Source organism: Bubalus bubalis, chromosome 10 (genome assembly GCF_019923935.1).
Source record: "Bubalus bubalis isolate 160015118507 breed Murrah chromosome 10, NDDB_SH_1, whole genome shotgun sequence".
In the NCBI taxonomy this organism is placed as follows: Eukaryota; Metazoa; Chordata; class Mammalia; order Artiodactyla; family Bovidae; genus Bubalus; species Bubalus bubalis.
Window position 1 is genome coordinate 29,837,056 of NC_059166.1, and position 26,762 is coordinate 29,863,817.

Consider the following 26,762-nt stretch of genomic DNA (forward strand, 5'->3'; position numbering starts at 1 on the left):
CCACTCCAGTATTCTTGGATTTCCCTTGTGGCTCAGCTGGTAAAGAATACGCCTGCAATGTGGGAGACCTGGGTTCAATCCCTGGGTTGGGAAGATCCCCTGGAGAAGGGAATAGCCTCCAGTATTCTTGCCTGGAGAATTCCATGGACTGTATAGTCCATGGGGTTGCAAAGAGTTGGACACGACTGAGTGACTTTTACTTTCACAGCTCAATTTGGTTGCCATTTCAGTTTCTGTTCAGTTCGGTCACACAGAAGTGTCCGACTCTTTATGACCCCATGGACTGCAGCACACCAGGCCTCCCTCTCCATCACTAACTCCCGGAGTTTACTCAAACTCATGTCCATTGAGTTGGTGATGCCATCATCCAACCATCTCATCCTCTGTCGACCCCCTCTCCTCCAACCTTCAATCTTTCCCAGCACCAGGGTCTTTTCAAATGGGTCACTTCTTCGCATCAGGTTTTCTGTACTCTGTTCTGTACTCTGTGCCAAATATTCTTATCAAGGAGATGTGGTTTTGGACTGGACACTGGGGGGAAATGGCCTGTGGTTCCCTAAGAATTTCTGTTACACTGCACTTGGGAGTGGACTGTAATTTACAATTCAGGTGAGAGCAAATAGCTCTCATTTTGAATGGCATTGATATATCAGCTCCTGTTCTTAGTGCTTAACAAATATTGACTCTAATCCTTATAACAAGACAAGGTACTATTGTTTTCCTCATTTCACAGATGCGGACCTAGACGTGGGGAGCCGAATGAACTCCCCCAGATTTCCATTGCTGGTAAGTGGTCAAATGGGATTTGAACACAGGCAGATGGGTTTGCACACACACACACACACACACACACATACTCATATGCATGCTTTTATAAAATACATATTTTTAACCCCTGGGAAACATTGTCCATCTTATAAATTTGTTTACTTATTTGTTTACACTTTGCCTTTTTCCTGAAAGTATTTAAAGCAGTTTACAAGGATGTGTAAAACTTGGCAGAAAAACTTGAAAGGCAAAGAAGTTCAGACTGCAGTTTTCTATATTTGCCACAAGAGGGAAGTATAGCATTAGCACCCGTGTGCGAGCTACGTCGCTTCAGTTGTGTCCAACTCTGTGCGACCCTATGGACTGTAGCCCACCAGGTTCCTCTGTCCATGGGATTCCCCAGGCAAGAATACTGGAGTGGGTTGCCATGCCCCTCCCCTGGGGAGTTTCCCGACCTAGGGATCGAACCCATGTCTCTTGTGTCTCTTGCATTGACAGGGGGGTTCTTTACCACTAGAGCCTCCTGGGAAGCTACTAACTAGTTATACCACTTGAATGTCAGATCTTTAGTCACAAAGTAGAGTCAGATTTTCATAACTTGCAAAAACAGCTTACTTTAAAGCATAATCATGAATTACAAATGACCATGGCTTTTATCAACCTGAGATTTATCATCAAACTAATTCAACTTTTTTTCTTAATTGTAGTTGATTTACAAAGTTTCAGGTGTACTGCAAGTGATTCAGTTAACTGAATCAGATTCTTTTTCAGTTTCTTTTCCATTATAGGTTATTAGAATATGTTGAATATAGTTCCCTGTGCTATACAGTAGATCCTTCTTGTTTATCTATATAATATACAGTAGGGTGTATCTGTTAATCCCTAATACCCCATTTATCCCTCCCCCTCTCCTTTCCCCTTTGGTAACCATAAATTTTTTTCTATGTCTGTGAGTCTATTTCTATTTTGTAAATAATTTCATTTGTATTTTCTTTTAGGATTCCACATATAAGTGACATCATATGATATTTGTCTTTCTTTGACTTCACTTAATATAATCTTTAGGTCCATCCATGTTGCTGCAAGTGGCATTATTTCATTCTTTTTAATGGCTGAGTAGTAGTTCATTGTATATATGTACCATATTTTCTTTATCCATTCTCTATTGATATATATTTAGGTTGCTTCCATGTCTAGACTGTGTGCTTTCCTGGTGGCTCAGATGGTAAAGAATCTGCCTGCAACGCTAGAGACCCGGGGTTTGATCCATGAGTTGGGAATATCCCTTGGAGAAGGGAATGGCAACTCACTCCAGTAGTCTTGCCTGGAGAATTCCATGGACAGAGGCACCTGGTGGGCTACAGTCCATGGAGTTGTAAAGAGTCAGACACAATGGAGTAACTAACACTTAAACACTTATAAATAATGCTGCTATGAACATTGGATGCTTGTATCTTTTTGTAATTCAGCTCTTTTCCCAACAAAATAAATTTTCTATATAATTCAAGGATAAGAGCAGATGCCAGTATTGCTAAACTTTAAGATTTCAGTGAGATTCTTATAAGTTCTTCAGTGTAAGTACAGCTATTATTTGACTACTAGAAAGAAGCATAAGGCTAATTATGAATGATAGGATTATAGTTTTTGTTTTTATTCCAGTAAAGATTGGTACATTAAAGTGGTGGAATTTTGGACTTCCCTGGCTGTCCAATGGTTAAGACTCTGAGGTTCCAGTGCAGGAGGCATGGGTTGCATACCTTGTTAGGGAACTTAAATCCCACATGATGGCACCAAAAAAAAAGTGGTGGAATTTTTTTTTCCCCTGGGTTGGGAAGATACCCTGGAGAAGGGCATGACAACCCACTCCAGAATTCTTGCCTGAAGAATTCCATGCACAGAGGTGCCTAGAAGGCTACACTCCAATCGAGTGACTAACATTTTCACTTCATACTATAATTTACACTTGAAAATGTTTCCAAAGACATTGTAATTGTTCAAATGATTGCCCTCCCCTTCTACCCCACCACCCCCTGCTTTTGTATTAGCCCAGTGTCATCCTGCAGTTGAGAGAAGCCTTGTCAGAGGCTAATCTGGAGAGGAGTATCAGCGATTTCAGGTCCATCTGCTGGGGCATGGAAGTATGATGTGGCACCGGAGGGTCCCCTGAGTAGGACGGCACTCTGTCCCATGTGGTTTCAGCCTTTTACTAGGTCTCTGTCTGGTCCTCCCCACTAAGGACCTTGAGTTCCCCGCTTCACGGTCAGGCTTTCAGCCTTGCCCTAAACAGCTGGTAGCCAGGGAGCCTGTGCTGGGTCTGCTCACACTAACCCTTCTTCCCTGAGAACTAGACCATAGCTTCTGTCCTCCAAGGTCCTGCTGCCTGTGGTCAGAGATGATGATAATCAATCACGATAGCTAAACTCAAAAACTTAGTTTGTTCTGGTCTCTGAACTAGACATTTTACAAGTATTAACCTGTTAAGTCATATTCCTTTTTTACAGATGAGGAAACTAAGGAGCAGAGAAGCTAGGTACTTAACCCACATTCAAGCTACTAGTAAACTGCTCGAGTTCAAACTCTGGGTTCCAGAGTCTGAGTTCTTTCCTGACCAACCAGCCCCTCCCAGTGGATACCACTGCTGCCTCATCCGACCTCCAAAGACAATAGGTAACATCTGGTCCCCAAAGTGCCAAGTTAGCATAACTCTGTGCTATGGCATTTGCTGTTTCTGCCACATGGGGATTCCCACTCATCCTTTAAGACCCAGTTTAGGGAACATTTTTCTCAGAAGCCTTATCTGATTCTCCCTCTCCCCTAAACCCTCCAGCATACGTGACCACTTCCCACCAACTGGGCTTTCCTCTTTGCTGTTGTATTTGTTGCATTTCTAATTGCTTCCAGGTCTATTTCACCCCAACTCCACTGGGCACTTTTGAAAAATTATTTGTGTATTTGACTTCACTGGGTCTTTGCGGCTGTGCCCAGACTCTCTCTAGTTGCTATGAGTGAGGGCTACTCTTCGTTGCGGTACACGCATGCTTCTCAATGTGATGGCTCCTCTTGTTGCAGAGCACAGGCTCTGGGTGTGCAGGCTCAGCTGCCCTGTGGCATGTGGAATCTCCCTAGACCAGGGATTGAACCTGTGTTCCCTGCATCGGCAGGTGGATTCTTAACTTCTGGACCGCAGGGAAGTCCCATGTGGCACTTTTGAACAAACTGAAGGTAGAAGCTGCGTCTTGTTTGTTTCATTTCCTCCTACATCCAAAGTGCGGTCACAGCAGCAATTAGCGAGCACTTCGATGTATTAAGAAGGATGTTTAGGATAGAGGTTATCTCATTTAATGACAGCCCTTAGAGAGAGATATTTTTATCCTCATTTTACAGACAAAAATGGAGCTCAAAGAACTGCTACCAACTGAAAAAGCTGGACTCGAACCCAAGCTTGTCTGATCTCCAAGCCTATGCGTGTAACTATTAGACTCCATGCTTTTCTTCGACAAATGTGATAGAAAATGACTTGCTATAAATTTATTTAGTTAAAACAGCATCTGTTATTCAATAACAGACTTTATCCAAAGGTATAAAAAATAATGCAAGTTAATTGCTTGAATTCAAGTAGCTAGAATTATGAGCTGGGGTTTAAACTAGGGCTGCTGAGGCCAGGGGCAGCTGCCCTCAGTCTTTGTGGCCCATGTTTGAAGGGCAAGATCTTTCTCAGGAGAGGCTTTCTTGACCGATAGATCAGGCTGGAACCGCTGACTGCCTGAACCAACCACGGGATGGCAAGGTCTTTGGCCCTCACAGAACCACCAGTCTTGGGCATTTGGTTGACACCTCTGATCATGCATGGACCTCGGTGAGCAGGTCCCTGCCTCACCCAGATTCCCTCCCACTTTCTGCTAGCTCTGTGTCCCATGATGTACCACAGAAGAGCCTGCCTAAGAATTGCTTCAGAGTCTTTGGAAAACCACTTCCAGCAAGAGTATCTATTTCTCCTCTGAGGATGAATCTGATTTCTGGAAATAGACAAGTGCCAAGTCTGATGAATGAATGGTTGATCAAGCTGAATGATATCACAATGGGTCACAAATGACGTCCAACTTGCAGGTAATTCAAGTGATTTTCTTGTAAGGATTGTTGTAATCTGCTTCTGAAGGCATTTCCTAAAGACTGGTTCCAAAAATATTTTTGAGCAGTGGCTACGTCGGCTGCATTGTCGGGGATGAATTTTGGAAGCAAAAAACTCACTTAATATGTTTTCAGTACAGAATTTCTGATAGAAGTGTCAGTATTTCCATCATAGGGCTTTCCAATCAGCCATGTGTTTTGTGATTGGTATTGCCTGAATAGCTATTTGGATCTAAGATTTAAAATGTTAGTTTTAACAAATGATAGAGTAAAATTTTGGATGAAGATAATATACTCTTGTCTCCTTATGTCAAAAGCAGGTTAGATTTGACAAAAGCTGCTGGAGTCTTATGGGCTTCCCCCGCAGCTCAGTGGTAAAGAATTGCCTGCCAACGCGGGAGACACTGGTTCAATCTGTGGGTCAGGAAGATATCATGAACAAGGAAATGGCAACCCATTCCAGTGTTCTTACCTGGAGAATCCCATGGATAGAGGAGCCTGTTGGCTGTGGGGTCACAAAGCATCAGACATGACTGAATGAGTAATTAACAATAACTGGAGTGTTACATCATAAATACATCTATTTACCTTTATTTCTTTAAGATATACATGGGAATTTTATACTTATCTGTTATTTTCAACTCAAACTGCATATTCTGACCAAACTGAGTCATTAAAGAAATAGATGGAGGGTAAGATATCACAAAAATTGATTTCTTTTCCTTTAATGAAATCTGTCTGTGACCAGGAATCCCTCATCTCATAAATTGCTGACATCGATGATAGTCAGCTGGACGTGAAAAAAAAAACATTATTTTGTCCAAGTCAACCAGTCTTTGAGCATTTCACGTACTATATGCTGTGTTGAGTATTAGTTTCATAGTTTTTATTTTTAAATTTATTTTGGCCACTCAGATTGCGGGATCTCAGCTGTGCTATGAGGGATAGAACCTAGGCGCCCTGCAGTGGAAGCTTGGATCCTAACCACTGGACCACCAGGGAATTCCCAGTTTCATAGTTTTTACTACAAGCTTTATTTTGTAAGAATTCCAACTTTAGCCTTTTTCAACTTAATTTCAAAACTAGAGTTTGAGGAAAGCATATTAAAATGGACTGTGCATTCTGTTACAGTGGTGCTCTTTCCTTCTCCCTTTCCTCTGTCCTGATACGACAGGGGCAGTTGTGAGGAATAGAAACAGCGCAGACTAGACACTGGGAGGCTGGGGAGCTAGTCACTGCAGTGATTCCAGTGTATCAGTTTGTATTAGCCAAATCTCAAATACCGTATCATATCACTTATACATGGAGTCTAAACAAAGAAACTTGTCTATGAAGCAGAAACAGACTTGCAGACATAGAGAACAGACTTGTGTTTGCTGGGGGGGAAGGGAGATAAGGGAAGGGTGGATTGGGAGTTTGGGATTAGCAGATGCAAACTATTATATGTAGGCTGGATAAACAAGATGGTCCTCCTGTATATAGCACAGGGAACTATATTCTATATCCTGTGAAAGTGAAAGTCGCTCAGTCGTGTCCGACTGTTTTCAACCCCATGGACTATACAGTCCATGGAGTTCTCCAGCCCAGAATACTGGAGTGGGTAGCCTTTCCCTTCTCCAGGGGATCTTCCCAACCCAGGGATCAAACCCAGGTCTCCAGCATTGCAGGCGGATTCTTTATCAGCTGAGCTATCAGGGAAACCCTGATATATATCTAATATATATATATCATAATATATCTATTATGATAAATCATAATACAAAAGAGTATGAGAAAGAATGTATATGAATGTATAATCTGAATCACTTTGCTGTATAGCAGAAACTAACGCAACTTTGTACATCAACTATACTTCTATAAAACAAGTTAAAAAATATTAGCCAAGTTTTTTAACATTTTTCAGCCTCAAATTCCTTCTCCATGAATGAAGACTTTGGAAAAACTCTAAAACAAAAATGTTTTTTTATTTTAAAGGTTATATCACTAATATGTTGTTATCCCTTATCGTAGAAGAACAAATGTCTAAGTATGTTGACAGTCTTTGGTTCGCTAGCAAGTCCAAGATGACACTTATTTGTTTGTACTGGCTTCCCTGGGGGCTTAGAGGGTAAAGCGTCCGCCTGCAATGCGGGAGACCCGGGCTCAATCCCTGAATTGGGAAGATCCCCTGGAGAAGGAAATGGCAGCCAACTCCAGTACTCTTGCCTGGGAAATCCCATAGATGGAGGAGCCTGGGAGGCTGCAGTCCATGGGGTCGCAAAGAGTCGGACACGACTGAGCGACTTCACTTTCACTTTCATTCTATTCAAAAGCCTGAAATATTTTCTCTTGCCCAATTAATTCATAGAACATCAATGGTCTCTTAAGGACAGTGAACCATGAAACACTTCTATTTCCTAGTTATACCTGTATCATACTGGTTTATTCTTTTAGTGGTAAGTGGTGGGGGGGCATTGTATTTTTGGTTTTAATAATTCATGAATGTATACAACCACCATACACATACTTACAAGTGCGTGTGCAGATGTAAGTGGCATGTCAGTAAGGAATTGCTTTATTCACAGGTGTATCCTTGGCAAATAGAACAAGGTCTGATTTTCCAGGTACCATGCTAGGTCCTTGAGATGTAATAAAACACTTTAAAGATCATCCTAACTGCAATTCTTATTTAACCTAACTTATACTTACTGAAAGTTTACCTAAAACAGTTACTAAGATCTATCTGACTGGTACAGGACCCAGTTAATCTATTTTCAAGACACTTAGCTAGTATGTTTTGAAGATCAAAAAACATTCTAGCTTTGACTGCATAGCATTTTCCAGAAATATACTACTCTTTGTAGACATTTGTAATTTAGTTTTTGAAATCACTTAGAAGTTAGCTGCATGTAATTCTTTTCTCTTTAACACAAAGGGATGTTAGGGATGGTGAATTTTAATAAAATGCTAAGATGCTTTCTGAAGAAAATTAAAGCAAAATTTATTCACATAATCATAACATTTCCAACTATAAGGGGAACAAACTCAAAATATACCTGGAATGAAATGAATATCCCTAAACAAATATTTCCTCCCAAATAAAGAAATAAACAAACTGCATGTACATTTAAGTTACAGTAGTAGAAGTAATATGTACTGATTCTACTGTATATTGAACATTTTAGGGAATACTTGGAATAATGTATCCATTAGAGATTGTTGTTGCCATTAGTCCATCCAGAGAAGTTAGACCAGGGTGGTTAGTGAACAGATGTCCTATTTTATAAGGAGGAGTTTATCCAATCTGATGCACTTAATTTGGAAGAGGAGATTGATAGAAAGCATGAGAGATCTCTTCATGTGGAGAGTGAAAGTGAAAGTGTTAGTCGCTCAGTCATGTTGGGATTCTTTGCAACCCCATGGACTGTAGCCTGCCAGGCTCCTCTGTCCATAGGATTCTCCAGGCAAGAATACTGGAGTGGGTAGCCATTCTTTTCTTTAGGAGATCTTCCTGACCCAGGGATCGAACTTGGGTCTTTTGCATTGCAGGTAGATAAATCCTTAACCATCTGAGCCACCAGGGAAGCCCCTTATGGAGAGGGGCCCATCTTATGTGTTGTTCCAGACGGAAGTGCCAAGCTCACAAGCATAAGTTACAGGAAAGCAGATGGAGGCTCTGAGTTACGAAGAGGCTTCTAACCCTGAGAGCTGTTTTACCTGGAGTCAAAAACTGTGAGGCTAAAAACAAAACAAAACAAAACAAAACAAAACTGTGAGTCTGTGCTCAGAGCCTCCCTTAATAGGTTGCGGCCTGATGGCTCTGTGACGTGATTTGAACACTGAGTTATATTTCATTTAGAGTATCCATTTCCAATTGATTCGTGAGTTTATTTATAGTAATAACAGTCTTGATAATGACACAGCAGTTTCTCATTTAATACAATGAATGAATTTACATTCAGTATAATGAAAAAGAAAGGTGAAAAAATTTTTACTTAGAAAATTCAGTTTAAGAACAAGATGAAATATTCTGATTAAGCTATGTGGAATTTTCAGGGACACATCACTGATTTTTTCATTAAAGGCAGTCTGCAGCCTATAGCACTGGTGCACTTTGAAAAGTGACTTCAAGAAAGTAACATTATCCTCTTCTTTAGACAATCTTCCTTTCAAAGGTCTATTAATTTTATTTTTCACTCTTTAAGGAAACTTGAGGGACTTTCCTGGAGGTTCAGATGGTAAAGAATCTGCCTGCAATGCAGGGGACCTGGGTTCGATCCCTGGGATGGGAAGACCCGCTGGAAAGGGGAATGTCAACCCACTCCAGTAGTCATGCCTGGAGAATCCCATGGACAGAGGAGCCTGGCAGGCAAAGTCTGAGAGGTCACAATGAGTCAGACATGATTGAAGCAACTTAGCACGCAAGTAAATTTATGGTAGAAGAAGCCCATTTTCCTTTAAACTAGGTTCTATTTATAAATCGGAGAAGGCAATGGCACCCCACTCCAGTACTCTTGCCTGGAAAATCCCATGGACAGAGGAGCCTGGTGGGCTGCAGTCCATGGGGTCGCTAAGAGTCGGACACGACTGAGCGTCTTCACCTTCGCTTTTCACTTTCATGCATTGGAGAAGGAAATGGCAACCCACTCCAGTGTTCTTGCCTGGAGAATCCCAGGGATGGGGAAGCCTGGTGGGCTGCCGTCTCTGGGGTTGCACAGAGTTGGACACGACTGAAGCGACTTAGCAGCAGCAGCAGCTATTTATAAATACATATCAAAATAAAAACGAGAAGGCAATATATAGTTTCAAGTTTATTAACAACATGTAAATTGCTAATGCTTTAAATTATGTGATATCTCAAAATTGAGTCTTTTAGTCATTTATATTACTTGGGGGAAGTTCTCTGTATTTTCAGAAATAGCATAAGCCTTGCTCATGTGGGATAATGTAATGTCATGGAGTGCTTTTCATATCTATTATCTTTTTTAAAGTTCAAAATGACTTTGAATTAGGTAGTTCAAATTACCCTTTGAAAGGGTAGTTATTGTTATCATTCCCATTTTATTGATTGTGATTCTGAGGCTTGAAGGCTTAAGTAATGTGGGAAGTCATATGTTCCAGTAGGAGGCTGGGAGCTGGATTCTTAAAAACTTTTTATTTTATATTGGAGGATAGCCAATAATATATTAACAATGTTGTGATAGTTTCAATTGCACAGCAAAAAGACTCAGCCATAGATACACACGTATCCATTCTCCCCCAAATGCCCCTCCCACCCAGGCTGCCACATAACACTGAGGAGAGTTCCCTGCTATGGATAACCTTGTTGATTATCCATTTAAAATACAACAGCATGTATATGGCGGTCTCAAACTCCTTAACTATCCAATTTAGGGGCTGGATTGTTGACTGCAAATCCCATGTTCTGTGGGCTGAACAGAATACCAGAGGTAAAAGGATGAAAAATGCAGTTTCTAAAATAATACCCATCTACTTAAATGTCAACTACGACCATACCTTTTGCTTAGTATAGACATCAGCCTCAAGACTATCTGGTTATTTATCGCTTCTCGGCCTTTTGGCTAAGATCAAGTGTAAGACTATCTGGTTATAAATGTTACTAAACAGATATAATCAGGGAATCCTCTTGTTTTCCCTGGACTGATCTTCAGTTTCTCTATGAGCATTGGTTATCCATCTGAGATGCAGTTCTCTGTTTAGATGTTTTCAAAAACTTAGAGAAAAACATCAGTTGTTTCTGCTTCTAAGGTCCTTGTTCCCTCTCCTAATTCCCAAACTTTCCTCCTCTCTCCACAGCTCAGACTTCCTTTTGAACACGAAGGCAGCAAGAACCAAAAACCTGAGGATCTGAGAACGACAGAGGGTTCATTACTAAGCCTTCCTCTGAATCTCTTCTGCAAGATTTCCAACTGACTTCCACACCTGGAGTGGAGTTGCTTCTCATCACTTCTTTACATGGAAAGTTAAACATTGACTTTTTAAAAAAGTATAGAGGTAACAAAATCATATTATAATCAGGAAATGAAACAAATTGGGGAAGCCCTTGCTAATATGACTACTTAGCAATTTACCATAATTTAGTTTGACCTTCTTTCCTTTTTTGTATGTTGTGCGATAACCTATGGTTGGCTGTCTCCTGTCTTTCATGTGGTCTTTGTGAAAAGAATCCATTCAATTTAGTGCTGTTGGGAGCAAAGTAGAAATTACTGACACCTTCCCTGGGGATTTGGAAGAGAAGCTCTATGAGTTTAGCTTCTGCACCAAAGGGCTTGTTGAACCATTTTCCCAACAAAGGTAAGTTCCTCATCCCACCTTCAGAAGAAATTCTCATGCTAGCTGCTAAGAGAAGACAATTTTTTTTTCACATTATTGTGATTTGCAATCATACTGCACTTATAGAATTTTGTTCTTTCATTAACATTATCATCTAAATATTTCCCCTTTCTCTACCTGCCTTCTATGTCTCCGGCTTTTAATGATTGTACAATATATCCAGGAAGATGTATCCTCTCATGCACTTATTCATTCCTCTAATTGTTGGACACTTAGATTGTTTTTCTTTTATTTCTGATTAACCAATAATGAATATTTAATTCCCACTAGGTTGTTTAAATTTTTTAAATTTTAGATTTCAGCTTTTTAAAAGTATGCTTGGTTCACATGCATATGTAAAAATGTAAACATGATCAAAAGATTTACAAGTGAAAAGCACATTCCCCAGCCCCCAGCTCTCCAGGCCCTCTATTCAGAAGCAATGGTGATCAGGTCCTTCCAGAGGTACTCTACGCATACTCTCTGCATGGATGTATATGCACCTCTTTCTATTTTACTGCGTCCTGGCCATAGGGCTGCTGCATACAGTGTGTGGTTTGTGCAAGGACCCTACCCTGAGGCTGCTTTCACTTAGAGAAAAGGGCACTGTTTACTCCTACCAAGGTACTACCCACTGTCTAAGCCTTGCAGGGGGCAGAGGGGCAGAGCGGAGGAGCCAGTTTTATAGACTAGAGACCTGGGTGGTTAATCCTGTATTTAGCTAGTTATCTCTTGATGGTAATTTGAGTTATTTCCTGTACAGACTACAACCTTGCACCAAAAAATGTCTATATGCACATCTGTGGATTTAATTTTTGGAAATGCAATTGCTGACAAGAAAAGCATATGTAACAGTACCCCCATTCACACCGAGGAAGTTCATGACCAGAGATGGCTGGCGATGTAAAGACTTGCCTGCTTTGGAGACTTCAAGCAAGGGGACTCTTCAGGGAGCTTCTGAAGGGCTGTCCAACACTGTCAGGCTCTGGAGCCAGCTGGCATTATTTCACTGCCTCTGACAAGGATTTAACCCTTTGGTTCATCTTCGGTTTTCTCACACTAGAAGAAACCATAGCACTCAATTCACAGGGCTGTTGTGAATGAATTCATACAGAGCTCTTAAAACAGTATGTTGAGAAGGGCTTAACAAATGTTAGCTGCTATCATCATTGCCATCATCATGCTGTTCTTGCAATTCTGGGCAGGCTATCTGAGAACCTCAGTAAGGACTGAGACACTTTCATACTTTAGGTCCTTTCGATTTAAGTAGCTAGGAGCCTGGCAGGCTACAGTCCATAGGGTGGTAAAGAGTCAGTTCAGTTCAGTTCAGTCGCTCAGGAGTGTCTGACTGTTTGCAATCCCATGGATTGCAGCACGCCAGGCCTCCCTGTCCATCACCAACTCCCATGGTTTACCCAAATTCATGTCCATTGAGTTGGTGATGCCATCCAACCATCTCATCCTCTGTCGGCTCCTTCTCCTCCTGCCCTCAATCTTTCCCAGAATCAGGGTCTTTTCAAATGAGTCAGTTCTTCGCATCAGGTGGCCAAAGTATTGGAGTTTCAGCTTCAACATCAGTCCTTCCAAAGAACATACAGGGCTGATTTCCTTTAGGATGGACTGATTGGATCTCCTTGCAGTCCAAGGGACTCTCAAGAATCTTTTCCAACACTACAGTTCAAAAACATCAATACTTCTTCACTCAGCTTTCTTTATAGTCCAACTCTCACATCCATTCATGACTACTGGAAAAACCATAGCCTTGACTAGATGGACCTTTGTTAACAAAGTAATGTTTCTGCTTTTTAATATGCTGTCTAGGTTGGTCATAACTTTCCTTCCAAGGAGTAAATGTCTTTTAATTTCATGGCTGCAATCACCATCTGCAATGATTTTGGAGCCCAGAAAAATAAAGTCTGCCACTGTTTCTACTCTTTCCCCATCTATTTGCCATGAAGTGATGGGACCAGATGCTGTGATCTTAGTTTTCTGAATGTTGAGCTTTAAGCCAACTTTTTCACTCTCCTCTTTCACTTTCATCAAGAGGCTCTTTAGTTCTTCTTCACTTTCTGCCATAAGGGTGGTGTATCAGTTCAGTCAGTTCAGTTCAGTCACTCAGTTATGTCTGACTCCTTGCGACCCCATGAATCGCAGCACGCCAGGCCTCCCTGTCCATCACCAACTCCCGGAGTTCACTCAGACTCACGTCCATCGAGTCAGTGATGCCATCTAGCCATCTCATTCTCTGTCATCCCCTTCTCCTCCTGCCCCCAATCCCTCCCAGCATCAGAGTCTTTTCCAATGAGTCAACTCTTCACATGAGGTGGCCAAAGTACTGGAGTTTCAGCTTTAGCATCATTCCTTCCAAAGAAATCCCAGGGCTGGTGTATAGCTGAGGTTATTGATATTTCTTCTGGCAGTCTTGATTCCAGCTTGTGCTTCTTCCAGCCCAGTATTTCTTGTGATGTACTCTGCACATAAGTTAAATAAGCAGGGTGACAATATACAGTTTTGACGTACTCCTTTTCCTATTTGGAGCCAGTCTGTTGTTCCATGTCCAGTTCTAACAGTTGCTTCCTGACCTGCACACAGATTTCTCAAGAGGCAGGTCAGGTGGTCTGGTATTCCCATCTCTTTCAGAATTGTCCAGTTTGTTGTGATCCACACAGTCAAAGGCTTTGGCATAGTCAATAAAGCAGAAATAGATGTTTTTTTCTGGAACTCTCTTGCTTTTTCGATGATCCAACGGATGTTGGTGATTTGATCTCTGGTTCCTCTGCCTTTTCTAAAACCAGCTTGAACATCTGGAAGTTCATGGTTCATGTATTGTTGAAGCCTGGCTTAGAGAATTTTGAGCTTTGCTTTACTAGCGTGTGAGATGAGCGCAATTGTGTGGTAGTTTGAGCATTCTTTGGCATTGCCTTTCTTTGGGATTGGAATGAAAACTGACCTTTTCCAGTCCTGTGGCCACTGCTGAGTTTTCCAAATTTGCTGGCATATTGAGTGCAGCACTTTCACAGCATCATCTTTCAGGATTTGAAATAGCTCAAATGGACTTCCGTCAGATATTACTAAAGTGACTGATCACACACACACACGCAGGTCACTGGATTTCAGTGAGGGTCAATTTTGTGATGAATTCTCACTCTGCTTCCCTGTATAACTTGCCACTGGATTAGCTGCCCATCCGTTGGGCTGATGCTGTGTCCTAGCTCCCAGGTGAAGTCCTTCTCTGACTCTTAGTTAGACCCCAGCAGTGTGGACAGTTCTGGTGGTGTGTGTTTGTGTGCATGTGCCCTTGTGAGGATGGGGCATAGGGTGATTGCAATTGTCTGCCTCACTCTCTGGACAGTCCTTAGCCCAGATCCAGTTGCAGGGGCCTTGCCAGGGTACTGCCACAGGCAGACAAGTGGTGGAAAGGGAGGAGCAGGTGTCCCCACTCACTGACTCATTGGCCTGGCTCTTGACCTCATTTTCCATGTTCTGAAAGGGTTTTGGCAGCAGTACCAACTCCCAAAGTTAGCCGAAGGCTGCGTGTGTATGAAACAGTTTGCTGCTCTGTCAGAGGTTGAGAAAAGTTGCTCTTCCTAAAGGTGATGACAATTTTCAGTGTTGCAAAGGGAACAAAGGCATTATTTGCAAATTAACACATCAGTCCACATAAATGTAATTCAAAGAGCCAAAACAAGGCCCAGGAGCAGGGTCAGTCCTTTTCTCCACATAGAGACGGTAGGTGTGTAGGTTACCTTCTCATTACGGTGTGGCTGGCAATAACCCCCTGGGGCCCTGGGCTTTGGTTGGTAGCTTTTGTTTATGTCATTTTTGTAAAATCAGTGCGGGTGTTTGAAGCACTCAGGTTTCCTAGAGGCTGTGTACTTGTTACAGATTGCCTGTGAGTGTTCCATAAAGTCAGAGAAGGTTCACAGAGCTGCTTTTGGCCAAAGGGGCCTGTTTCAATAGCTCTAAATTGCTCTCACCGTCTGAGCTCATGTCTGGCCCCGAAGACAGATTGTGTCCTTTCTGTAGTGCCTTCATTTCTTACTCCTCCTGTGTTCTTTTAAGGAATGGAGCTCTGTCCCCTATATTTCTGCCTGTCTCTGAGTTGTGTATGGGACTGAAGCATATCATTACATTTCCCACCCAATTAATTACACAAGTATTTCTGAGTGGGCACCAAGTTAATATGGTCTCATTTCTTTCTATGTCCCCCAAATATTTCCCAGTGACCTCAGTAGGGTCATTTCTGTGGTTTGTTTCTGGTTTCACTAGTCTTTTGCTGAATGTGTTTGTTTATTTCCATTGTGATATGTATCTAAGTTGTGATTTTAGAAATGTGCTCTTGTCTTAGGAGCAAACCAGATGTCAAAGCTGTTTGGTTTTGTTGGTTTGCTATCTGACTCTCTGGTAGATGTCAGAAGGATTGTTAATCCCGGGCGGGATTTTACATGAGAGAATTTAAAAGAGTAGTCGTTTCCTTGGAAGTTTAAAAAATATTACAAAACCAGAGTTCCACACTGAGTGAGGACTTTGGTCACTCTAACTTTGTGTCTGCTTTGCTATTGACAATGTGAAGTGAGTGAAAGTCGCTCAGTCGTGTCCAACTCTTTGTGACCCCATGGACTATACAGTCCATGGAATTCTCTCAGCCAGAATACTGGAGTGGGTAGCCTTTCCCTTTTCCATGGAATCTTCCCAACCCAGGGATCAAACCCAGGTCTCCTGCATTGCGGGCAGATTCTTTACCAGCTGAGCCACAAGGGAAGCTATTGACAATAAAGGGTCACATATAATAATAATGATGGTGATTCTATTTATAAGCTCTCTACTGTTTACCAAGTATTCTCATGGTCACAGCTGTATTTGTCCTCCAAATTGCAGTATGAAGCATGAGGTGATGCTGTTGTTTAGTTGCTAAGTCGTGTCCAACTCTTGCGAGCCCACGGACTGTAGCCCACCAGGCTCCTCTGTCCATGGGATTTCCTAGGCGAGAACACTGGAGTGGGCTGCCACTTCCTTCTCCAGAGGATCTTCGCAACACAGGGGATCAAACCTGTGTCTCTGGCATTTTAGGAGGATTCTTTATCCCTGAGCCACCAGGGAAGCCCCGAAGTATGAGGTAGAACCATAATAATTATATGTCATTCTACCCCCTTTTTGACTCCACTCCCTCCAAGAAGGCAATTTCAAAAGGCTCAAGTAAACAGAAAAGGTAGCTATGAATCATCTGGGTCTTCTTGACACTGAGGGGATTCCCAGAACATGGGACTTTCTATTTTGAAATGAAGACAGACCTGGGTGAAGCAGGAGGTGTTGGTCACCCTGCCACTCTGCATACCCCAATAGACAACTGTGACCAAGATGGCCAGTCTTCTCCAGGGCTCTCCATCCATCACACTGCCCTTCCTGACCCCATCTTCTTATATGGGGGTCCTTGCCAGGCCTGCCTCCCAATCCCTACCAGCTCTTATTCTCTATTTTTCTGGAACAAAGCTTAATTCAAAAAGGCGCCCTGTTAAAGGAAAAAGAGTGAACTCATGTTGATTGTGATTCACCCCCAAACCTCCTAAAAGATAAAGCAAAGAGAAAGAAATCAAGATATTTTTGTTACCATAGGAACGTAAGAACTGACAAGGGGAAATTGGAATGCTTCATCTGCTATAAGACCTCATTACTTGGAGCTCTCAGCAGTTGATGGAAGGAGGGTGGCCATGGGATGAGGTTTAGCCAAGCTACCAATCTGAGAATCCAAAACAGACCAAAGGGCAGCAAAGCAGAGAAAATATACAAGAAATTCTCTGTGAGGGAAATCTGTATTTATGGAACACATTTTGTAAAAGAGATAATGCACTATCATATAATCATGAAAACTAGACCCAGTTGGTAATAAGACTTCCCAGGTAGTGCTAGTGTTAAAGAATCTGTCTGCCAATGCAGGAGATGCAGGTTTGATTCCTGGGTTGGGACGATCCCCTGGAGGAAGGCATAACAACCCATGCCAGTATTCTTGCCTGGAGAATCCCATGGACAGAGGAGCCTTGCGAGCTATAGTTCATAGTGTTGCACAGAGATGGACACGACTGAAGCGATTTAGCATACACACACACATATAGAAACTACAGAAGTTTCCAGGTAAAGGTAAAGGGGGAGTTTGTAGAGCTGAGCTTCCCAAATAGAACTAATGACTGGATCACAGCCATGACCAGAATTAATGGACAACTAGTCAGTGGGAAAAACTAGTTTTAAGGGTATCTGACAAATGGGAGAGGCCTGAGAGGTGAAAACACAGAGAGACAAAACTAGAAAGCATAGCCGGGTGCCCTAAGTATAATCATCCAATGTCCTGAGCACTCCAGTGGGACCATTGCCCTTTGAACATGGTTAGACTTTCAAGTTGGGCTTGTTGTGGCTTTTTGGCAGGCCCTACTTATAGCATATTGAAAAGCAGAGACATTACTTTGCCAACAAAGGTCCGTCTAGTCAAGGCTATGGTTTTTCCAGTGGTCATGTATGGATGAGAGAGTTGGACTGTGAAGAAAGCTGAGCACCGAAGAATTGATGCTTTTGAAATGTGGTGTTGGAGAAGACTCTTGAGAGTCCCCTGGACTGCAAGGAGATCCAACCAGTCCATTCTGAAGGAGATCAGCCCTGGGGTTTCTTTGGATGGAATGATGCTAAAGCTGAAACTCCAGTACTTTGGCCACCTCATGCGAAGAGTTGACTCATTGGAAAAGACTCTGATGCTGGGAGGGATTGGAGGCAGGAGGAGAAGGGGATGACAGAGGATGAGATGGCTGGATGGCATCACTGACTCGATGGACGTGAGTCTGAGTGAACTCCGGGAGTTGGTGATGGACAGGGAGGCCTGGTGTGCTGCGATTCATGAGGTCGCAAAGAGTTGGACACGACTGAGCGACTGAACTGAACTGAACTGAACTGTCATATAGGGCTTCCCTTGTGGCTCAGACGGTAAAGAATCTACCTGCAATGCAGGATACCTGGATTCGATCCTGGGTCAGGAAGATCCCCTGGAGAAGGGAATGGCTACCCACTCCAGTATTATTGCCTGGAGAATCACATGGACAGAGAAGACTGGTGGGCTACAGTCCATGGGGTTGCAAAGAGTAAGACACGACTGAGTGACTAAGCACACACAGTCATACAATGATTGCTTTATTGTTTTACTATTTACTGACTAAGCTCTTGTAAACATCCTCACAACCCATTTATAAATTCATAGGTATTTTCAACTAAGTTCTGGCACTTACCTTTTCTCATTGGTGGGAAACTTGGTCTCCTTCTTACAACTCCAGAAAGTACTTTGACTTCTGAAATGTGGGCAAATATGGAAGCACTGAATTAAACAAATAAAGCTCATGAAGCCATTAAAGCCAGCTTATCTTGTTTCTGGGTATTAAATCATTTGCCTATTCATTGATAAACTTTTATTGAGCACAGTTGTTTTAGGTGTTGGGTTTTATAACAGCAGATAACATGCAGACTATATTCCTAAATTGCTCAAGTCCAGTCAGTGAAACATACACATTGTCAATGGTGAGAATACTGAATTGTAAGTGCCATGGTAGAGGGTGCGATAGTTGTCTGATGGAGGGCAGCCAATCAAACAGAATTGTTTCAATTGGTCCAAAAAGGGTGAGGTGGAGAATGAGCATTCCCACTGGAGGAAACTGTAGGTGCGAGGGCTCATATGTGAGAAATGACACGTGGTCTTCAGAAACCAGCAAGCGTCACTCAAGACTGTGTGAGGGGAGGCAAGAGGGAGAATGGGACAGTAATTGTGAGAAGACTGTAGAGACTGGCAGAGTTCACAGTATGAAGACCTTAGTGTTCTAAAGAGTTGAGATTTTGGGACTTCCCTGGTGGCCCAGTGGCTAAACTCCATTCTCCCAATGGAGAGGGCCTGGGTTTGATCCCTGGTCAGGGAACTAGATCCCACATGCTGTAGCTAAGACCTGGCACAGCCAAATACATAAATATTAAAAAAAAAAAAAGAGTTGGATTTTTCTTTGAAAAGTTACAGGGGAGACCATTCAATGACTGCAAAAAGGTTAGTTAGCTTAGTATTTTAGAAAGACTGTTGTATTGACAGACTTGATTGTAATATTTCAGATGGGGAATTGGGAAGCCTGAACAAAAGCTTTATAAGGGAAAAGGAGAAGGACAGGGGATAAATATCTAGAAGGTAAAATCAGTAGGGGTGAGAGAGAAAGAGGAAATATCAGAGGCTTCCAGATTTGTTTTGCTTTGGATGACTAGGTAGATGGACACCTTGGTCATTTACCAAGATGGCAAATAAGAAGCCAGTTTTATGGAGAAGATGTGTTCTGTTTTGATACATTAGACTATATTGGCAGTTTGGGTTCGGAGGAGGTATGGATTTGGTAACCACCATCCAAATGTATCAATAGTTTTTAAAGCCTTGAGTTGAATGAGGTCACCAATGAGGCTTTATAGGTGAAAGGGTCAGAAGGCCAAGGATGGCACCCTTGGGACACCGGCATTTTAGTACTGAGTGGAAGACTTGGAGACTTCAAAGGAGACTTAAGACTGGAGTGATCAGCCATCCCAGTTTGCTCTGGTGTGAGGGGTTTTTTGATATGTGGCATTTTCAGTGCTAAAACTAGGAGAAAGTGAAAGTGTCTGACTCTTTGTGATCCCATGGACTATACAGTCCATGGAATTCTCCAGCCCAGAATACTGGAGTGGGTAGCCTTTCCCTTCTCCAGTGGATCTTCCTGACCCAGGAATCAAACCAGGGTCTCCCACATTCTTTGCCAACTGAGCTATCAGGGAAGCCCCTTAAAATTAGGAGGCTCCTAAACAAATAGGGATGGTCACCCTACAAAGGAATGGCTAGTAGACGCAGGGAGCGATATCAAGAGAATATGATGCAAAAAAGAGTGTTCAAAGGAAGAAATAGTGAGTTGCAAATAATAATGACATGTGAGATAAAAATAATTATGCCATCTGAATTTGGAAAGATGAAAAGTTTCACGAGCGCTTTTAAGACAGAAGTCAGACCTCAGTGATTTTTAAGAGTTCATGAAAAGTGCAGATAGAGCTTTAGGATCTTTTGGGGAGGTTTTTTTCTTTCCCCTGGCTGCCTTAGATCTTAGTGCGGCATGTGCACACTTGGTTGTAGCCTGCAGGATCTAGTTTCCTGACCAGGATTGAACCCAGGTTCCCTGCACTGGGAGCATGGAGTCCAGTCTTAATCACTGGACCACCAGGGAAGTCCCTGAGGAGGTTTTTGTTTTGTTTTTAAAGTTGTTTTTCTTTTGATGTGGACCATTATTAAAGTATTTATTGAATTGTTATAATATTGTTTCTTTTTTTTTTTTTTTTTTTGGCCATGAGGCACGTGGGGTCTTAGCTCTCCAACCAGAGATCGAACCCTCACCCCTGTATTTGAAGGCAAAGTCTTAACCACTGGACTGCGAGGGAATACCCCCTGAAGCAGTTTTTAAATAATGAGATTCTAGTTTTATTGCAACTTTAATTGATCTGTGCCAGCTATCATAAAATAGATATAAGAAGAGAAAAAGGTCTCAGTTTCCTGGATAAGGAAAAGGTAAGTTTTCTACTGTTCCTATGCCTAAATTGTTATTTCTGATTATGTTTTGATAAGCTCTTATGATTCCCTAAGTCAACATAGTTTATTTAACCCAAGACGGTGAACAAGCCCTGGAGTCCCATTGAATCTGGTTTAGGAAGTAATTCTTTGTCATTTTCCTTTCCATAAGTTGTGCAAGCCTCTGATGGTTATTCTTCCTTTATGTATTTTCTACATGATTGGGAAATGAATACTTGCAGTATTGAGGTGCAAAAAAAAAGGCATTTAAACAAATTAGGATATACCTGAAACTAAGAAAACATTGTAAATCAACTATACTACAATTTAAAGAAGTCTGAAATATGACCATACCCAAAAAAATTTTAGGAAGTGGAGAAGAAATCAGGGAAGAGCATGAGGTGAGAACTGGAGGATAGATGAAGGAATTCTTCCTGGAGCTTTGTGAAGAGTACCTCTGCCAGTGAAAGCAGAGAGTCCTCATTAAGACAGAGAGAGCATCATTCTCCTTGGCAGTTGCTGTCTGCCTTGTTTGGGGCTCTTCCAAATGTGCTTTTGCTCCCATCTCATGAAGATGTTGGAAGTTTGTCTCATTTATTCCTAGTAACTTAAGAAAAAAAATCCTTTGGCCATGCTGCTCAGCATGTGAGATCTTAGATCCCCAACCAGGGACCAAACTGCACCCCATGCTGTGGAAAAGTGTGTGCATGCTAAGTTGCTTCAGTTGTGTATGACTCTTTGTGACCCTGTAGACTGTAGCCTGCCAGGCTCCTCAGTCTATGGGAATCTCCAGGCAAGAATATTGGAGTGGGTTGCCATGCCATGCCACGTCTTCCAGGGAATCTTCCCGACCTAGGGATTGAACCCATATCCCTTACGTCTTTTAAGTTCTTCACCCCTAGTGCCAAGCATGGAGTCTTAATCAGTAGACGGCCAGAGAAGTCCCCCTGGTAACTTCCATGCCTCTATTTTAAGCAGCTTAGTTATTATTCTTTACCAGCATGGACAAATGATGGTGGAGGGACCATGATTGGGTAGAAGATATTGGAAAGATGAACTGGAGTTCCACTTCCCAGGTGTTGGTTTACAGGCCATTCTGCCCACTCTGATTGGCTGCTTCTGGATATTTCCATTTTTTGCATTCTTTCTCCTTTTGATAGCCTTAAGTCTTCTATAACTATTTCATCTAAGGTTCATTTTGTTGAACAATCATTCTTGGCGTACCTATTATCTGCCAGAAGTGTGGATATATTCTGGGCTTGAACTGGTGAATGAGACAGTTTCAGGGAACACTGTGTTTGGGAACATGACCTCCAAAGTTAAGACAGCAATCTTGCAACAGCTACCATGGAAGCAAAAATGAAATATATACTGACAATATTGCCTAGAGTAACCCTCCTTGCATTCTGAGCAAGGTGAGAAAAGTCAGGAGAGTGTGTTTTCATGTTTCCTGTTCATATGACCATTTAGCAATTTAAAAACTTATTAAGCTGCTACTATATGGCCACACTGTTCCAACTCATTTGATCTTTTTAAGAACCCCATGAGCAGTGCTATTATTACCTCATTGATGTAACAGGGACACAAAGAGACTGAGAAACCCTCCAAGGGATAAACAGCTACTAAGTGGCCGAGCCAGAATTCCAGTTCACGCAATCTTCCTGTAACCACTCTTCTATGCTGTTTCTCCACTGATCACCACTAGAAATCAGTGGCTTAGTAGACAACTGCTGGTTAATCATAGTAGAGGCGGAAGTTTGAGGGGAAGAGAAGAGTAACATCCCAAATATTGCATTCTTTGGGTGAGTCTCTGAGAAGTTGTAGTGACCACTTAAACCAAGCCATCCTCTATTTTTCTACCAATGCTTTCTTGGATTAACCAATGTCCTAGTATAACTTCAATACATCGTGTGTTTCAGTTTAATGTTTACTGACTTGAGTCTTGATTTCAAAATTACATTCCGGTTGAAATTGGTGCTTGTTGATAGTAGAATCGCCATATAACCTCTTCATTTCTAAAGAATATTGGATTATAGATCCTGTAATTCTAGAAGGAAGAAGACCTCTGCACATCATGTTAGCAGAAGATGGGGTTGCCTTTAAAAAATCTTTACTGAACTCTCTAGAATTCTAAATAAAAATTCCAGGAAGGCTTGGAGGCTTCTGGGCAGCAAGGTCAGTTTCAGGGAAAAAGAGATAATTTATTTTCTAACAAGTTCTCAAATTCTAAGAATTGTCTCTTTCTTAACTTAAATGTTAATAAGAAATCACTACACAACAGTGTCTAAGTGATCTCTTTCTGTCTGTGCTCTCCATTGCTTTTTGAGAGCCAACTTTGATTAGATAAAAGAGGGCTTGAGTGAAGTCTTTTTTTCTTGCTGATTTCTGGGCCTCTTTTTCTCCATGAACTGAGTTAGAATTGAGATTACATTCTGGATGTTGTTTGATTTATACTTTACAAAGAGATTGCTTGCATTTCCAATGTGTAATTTTTTGGGCTCCAAAATCACTGCAGATGGTGACTGCAGCCATGAAATTAAAAGACGCTTACTCCTTGGAAGAAAAGTTATGACCAACCTAGATAGCATATTCAAAAGCAGAGACATCACTTTGCCAACAAAGGTCCGTCTAGTCAAGGCTATGGTTTTTCCAGTGGTCATGTATGGATGAGAGAGTTGGACTGTGAAGAAAGCTGAGCGCTAAAGAATTGATGCTTCTGAACTGTGGTGTTGGAGAAGAGTCTTGAGAGTCCCTTGGACTGCAAGGAGATCCAACCAGTCCATTCTGAAGGAGATCAGCCCCGGGATTTCTTTGGAAGGAATGATGCTAAAGCTGAAACTCCAGTACTTTGGCCACCTCATGTGAAGAGTTGACTCATTGGAAAAGACTCTGATGCTGGGAGGGATTGGGGGCAGGAGGAGAAGGGGACGACAGACGATGAGATGGCTGGATGTCATCACCGACTTGATGGACGTGAGTCTGAGTGAACTCCGGGAGTTGGTGATGGCCAGGGAGGCCTGGCATGCTGCGATTCATGGAGTCGCAAAGAGTTGGACATGACTGAGCGACTGAACTGAACTGAACTGACTGATCAAAAATCATTTACCTTTTAGTATCCATTTTTAGTCTTTGCTGCTACATAATATTCTCCATTATTAAAGAGTAGCCCATTTGGTTGGTCAGGGGTAAATTCCTTTCCATTTTTTAGACTTATTATATCTCCATTTCATCCAGAAAACTGGCATATTTGATGAGCCTTCCTGTTACAGCTAGCTGCCTGGGCTCACAGTTGACCTCTGCAGACACAGTACAAAGGACACTAAAAAAGTGTTAGCTACAGAACCTATCTCTGCCTCTAGACTGCACACAGAATCTAGAACAGTAGTATTGCTGGGCTTGGAGTCCCCAAAGCAGAAGCTGAGCTGGTTGTATGCTGAGATCTTCTGGATATTGCTGCTTCTAAAAGAGCCTGCTCCCACCACCCCTCCCAGCCAAGGCTGTCTGGGTTGGGAGCCCCTAACCATTCTCTGGGGGCAAGTGCAAGTTACTGATGCCCAGAACCTCCTTGGGCCCATCACAGTCAATCCAAACCATAAGTCACTTCTTTCAAGAGCTCAGAGTTCCTCTTTTCCCTGTGGCTTGAAAGTGCATCTAGGAGAACTTTATAAATCCCTGGATGTCTCCTTCCAGCCACAGAGGGAACGTTGAGACTAGTTTTCTGGGCAATCAAATGCCCAGCGTAACCTGTCATCCCCCACCTGGTTTACCACCTAAGAATAATGCTTCCTCCATTCATTGTCTTCTTCTATAGTCTCATACTCCATGTTATTCTGATCTAACCTTTCACTAGAGTCCTCCTTTCTGATCCTTGTATTACATTCTCTGGAGCTTCCGGAACAGGATAGACACACAACTACACCCCCTAGCTCCACAACTGACATTCCTCTATCCTTCATATGCTTCAGTAGAAAACTGCCCCCGCCCTGCCCCCGGCAAGACCCTGCTTTCAAGACGCCTCTCAAATGGAGGCCATTTAGCATCAACTGTCCTTCATGTCAGGATTGGGAAATAGGATTGGTGTCCTCTTACATCTTACTGCCACTTCTAGACCATGAGTCCTCTGCCATCATTTGATGTTCCATATTCTCTGTTTCAGTTACTGGACAGGCCCCGGGCTTCTCACCCCAAGTCCTGCCTTCATTCTGCAGGTCATGACTGCAGCACGAAGTTGAGATCTCATCTGCCACCAGGTCCTTTTTTTTTTTTTTTTAATTTTTATTTTATTTTTAAACTTTACATAATTGTATTAGTTTTGCCAAATATCAAAATGAATCCGCCACAGGTATACATGCGTTCCCCATCCTGAACCCTCCTCTCTCCTCTCTCCCCATTCCCTCCCTCTGGGTCGTCCCAGTGCACCAGCCCCAAGCATCCAGTATCGTGCATCGAACCTGGACTTCATCTGCCACCAGGTCCTTTTTGTTCTTCATCTACACTAACCTTTTCCTCCACGTCCTGAAGCTACTCACGCCTGTGGCCAACCCCCCTGGATCTGTTGTTTTGCTTCCAAAATACGAGTGAATAAATGGATTGGAGTGTCTGGAACAGTATTGATGATGAGAGAGTGAAGAAGCTGAAATGTGGAATAAGACACACATTGTCATCTCCAGATGGCAGATGCCAGAGAGATTTTCAAGAATTTTTTTTTTCTGAGACAGATCTGAATTAGTAAGTGAAGAAGATAGAAGAAAGGCACAAAGATGTGCTTTCGATCTTCCTTCCTGTAAAATTTTTCTCCAGATTTTCCCTCCAAATATGCAAAACAACCCTATCTCAAACTTAAAGCATTCTGTGCCAGTAGCCTCACTCAGGGGGAATCCGGAAGATGTGTATATACTCTGTGTGTGTGTGTGTGTGTGTGTGTGTGTGTGTAAGTGATGGGGTTGATGCCATGGGACGTAATGCACAGATTGGGTTGGTGCACAGTGTCAAGCTGTACTGAACTGAATAGAACTCCCATCCTCGCAATATTCTTGCCCACCTAGAACCTCAGAAAGTGACTTTCCTTGGAAATAATTCTTGTAGATGTAACTAGTTAACATGGGGTCAGACTAGATTAGGGTGGATCCTGACCTCATGACTGGTTTCCCAAGGAACACCTGGAAACTCCCAGACACCAGAAGAGGCAAGAAAGCCTTCTTCCCTGGAGCCTTTGGAGGGAGCATGGCTCTGATGGCACCTTGGTTTCAGACTTCAGCCTCCATATCTAGGAGAGAATGGAGTTTTGTGGTGTGAAGCCACTCAGTTTGTGGTGACCTGTTAGAGCAGCCTCAGGACACTGATACAGCAGAGGAGGAGTACCTTGGTTTCAGCCTGGTTATTCTTCCTTAAAAGCTTATTTCACTTCGAATGTTAAAGGAAAACCAACACAAGCTTGCTTCCCTCACCATTTCTCCTCCTGGCCTCCTGTCTCCATCACCAGCCTCATTTGAGTTAGAAGAAGAATGAAAAAGGGGGCTTTCCTGGTGGCTCAGTGGTAAAGAATCCGCCTGTGATGCAGGAGACCCAAGTTCGACCCCTGGGTTGGGAAGATTGCCTGGAGAAGGAAATGGCGACCCACTCTAGTATTCTTGCCCGGAAAATCCCATGGACAGGTTGCCAAGAGTCGGACACGACTATTAAGTGTCAAATACTGGACAAAGCACTGCGAGTATATTAGCTCTAATCCTCACTCCAAAGTTACAAAATAGGCTCTTTTATTATTGTTTCTGAAACAAAATTAAGCCTCAGAGATCACTTTCTACAAGCGGTAAGAGGAGGATGGGACAAACTGGGAGGTTAGGATTGACATACATACACTTCTATGTAAAGAAGCTGGCAGGAACCTGATACAAAGCAAAGGAAGCTCAGCTCGGTGGTCTGGGATGAGTTAGATGGGTGGGATGAGGGGTCTGGGTGGAAGGTC

At 42.4% G+C, this 26,762-nt stretch overlaps 1 pseudogene; it reads left to right on the forward strand.

Annotated features, from left to right (window-relative positions):
* Positions 1 to 10,437: 10,437 nt before the first annotated feature.
* On the forward strand, positions 10,438 to 10,608 carry LOC123464648 (annotated as a pseudogene).
* Positions 10,609 to 26,762: the final 16,154 nt, after the last annotated feature.